Raw genomic sequence first — 2,401 nt, 5'->3', positions numbered from 1 at the left:
CAGCAATAAAGTTGATCTAAAGACACGAGGCAGGACAGTAATAGTGTTTGATTATGTGTCCCGGCCTGACGGAGTGTGTGTGCGTGTGTGTGTGTGTGTGCGTGTGTGTGTGTGTGTGCGTGTGTGTGTGTGTCCCACCGGCTATTTTAGACTGAAGAAAACACTTGTAAATACTGTCTGAAGCACAGGTCCTGAATATCTCCTCTAACATAATTACCAGCGTAAAACAGTCACACAAACATGGGCTGTGTGTGTGTGCGTGTGTGCGTGCGTGCGTGCGTGCGTGCGTGCGCGTGTGTGTGTGTGTGTGTGTGTGTGTGTGTGTGTGTGTGTGTGTGTGTGTGTGTGTGTGTGTGTGCGTGTGTGCGTGCGTGCGTGCGTGCGTGCGTGCGTGCGTGCGTGCGTGCGTGCGTGCGTGCGTGCGTGCGTGCGTGCGCGCGCGTGCAGAGCAAACACGCCACACACTGTTTGTCAAGTCCGTTACAGGGTAATTGGTTGTCTGTCATGATAACTGGCACGTCATTAGCCAGCAAGCAAACTACAAAATTAACATCCCATGACACCGACATGCAGGCATCGTTGGAAGAAGGGAGGGAGGGAGGGAGGGAGGGAGAGAGAGAGAGAAAAGAAGAAAAATCAAACACGCCGCCGACCCGTGACTCGCGGCGGCGGCTAACGCACGGCGTACAGCAACTCCAGACGCGTGGTGTCACATGTCACATGTCACATGTCGCGGAACGAATGTTTGTCTGAACCTCGATGCGTCTCGGACGGTTCAGCGAAAACCAGACGTGTGTGAGTGAAGCTTTTAAAAACACATGCTAGGTTTTCTCCTGTTCCTCACTCGCTCTCTCTCTCTCGCTCTCTCTCTCTCTCTCTCTCTCGCTCTCTCTCTCTCAGCAGACGTTGAGTGATGAAGATATTTAGATCTAAAATACAGGTTGGAAGTTAAAGCGTCACAGTTTTTTCACGGAAAGTGTGGAAACTGAGCACATTTTAAAAATCAAACCACTGAATGTAAGTAAAGTGAAACTCACACTGCCTACTGACCTACCTTCCTTACCAACTACCTATCTACCTACTTACCTACCTACCTACCTACCTATCTCCCTACCACCTACCTATCTCCCTACCCACCTACCTATCTCCCTACCTACCTACCTATCTCCCTACCTACCCTACCTACCTACCTACCATCCTACCTACCTTCCTTACCAACTACCTATCTACCTACTTACCTACCTTCCTTACCAACTACCTATCTACCTACCTACCTACCTACCTACCATCCTACCTACCTTCCTTACCAACTACCTACCTACCTACCAACCTACCTCACCGCTTACCTACCTACCTACCTACCTACCTTCCTCACCACCTTCCTTCTACCTACCTACCTACCGACCTACCTCACCACCTACCTCCACTACTCTACCACCCTACTTTCCCTTCCTACCTCCCTACCTCCCCTCCCTACCCTCTTCCTATGTACCTCCCTCCCTCCCTCCCTACTGTCCCTTGCTATCTACCAATCTATCTCCTTACTTTCCCTCCCTACCTCCCCTCCCTACCTCCCTACCTCCCCTCCCTACCTACCTCCATACCTACCTGCCGACAGACCTTCCACTTTAGGAGATTAAAAAAGCAACTTCCTACTCACTAAATCACAACCTACTAAACAACCATGAATTAAACAACTTAGTTCTAAGCTACTTACCCACCAACTAACTACTTCATTAACCGATCAACTGACTTCCTACCTACCAACTCACCGACCAACCGACCCGTTGACCTACCAGTCCCTGATGTTTCTGCATCTCAACCGACCTCCCGGTTCGCCTCTGGATTAATCAGTCAATTGATTACCCATCTACTCAGCCAGTGATCAATCAACTAACCAACCAACCAACCAACCCATATATCGATTTCCTACCTGGCTGCTGACCAACAAACCACCGTCTTACCCCCCACCCCACCCCCCCCCCACCTACTGTCCCTGAAGTTCTTTACAACATGCGGCATCTTGATTTAGGGCTTCACTCCCTACTCGGTATTCATGTTCGCCCTGAGCTGTAAGATATTTTTTCCGTAAATCATAATTCCAATTTCCAAAGTAGCTGAATGATGTTTGGCAGGTTTGACCTTATGATGTGGGGAAGAAGAAAGAGAGAAAAAAAACCCTGAGGAAAATAAATATCTCTGTTTGCGTCTGAAAGACAGTCTGCTGCCTGATTTATACTGCGGAAAGGAAAGTCTGTCGCATTTCTGCTGCATACCTGGCATTCCGCTTAGAATCTCAGCAAACTGAATCGGAACAGAGCCGCCGTTCGGATGGCGGAGTTCGGTTGACGGCGTTCGGTTGACGGCGTTCGGTTGACGGCGTTCGGGTTGTCGGCGTTCG

The sequence above is a fragment of the Blennius ocellaris genome, assembly GCF_963422515.1.
Source record: "Blennius ocellaris genome assembly, chromosome: 13".
Taxonomy (NCBI): Eukaryota; Metazoa; Chordata; class Actinopteri; order Blenniiformes; family Blenniidae; genus Blennius; species Blennius ocellaris.
This window is presented reverse-complemented; position numbering follows the sequence as displayed.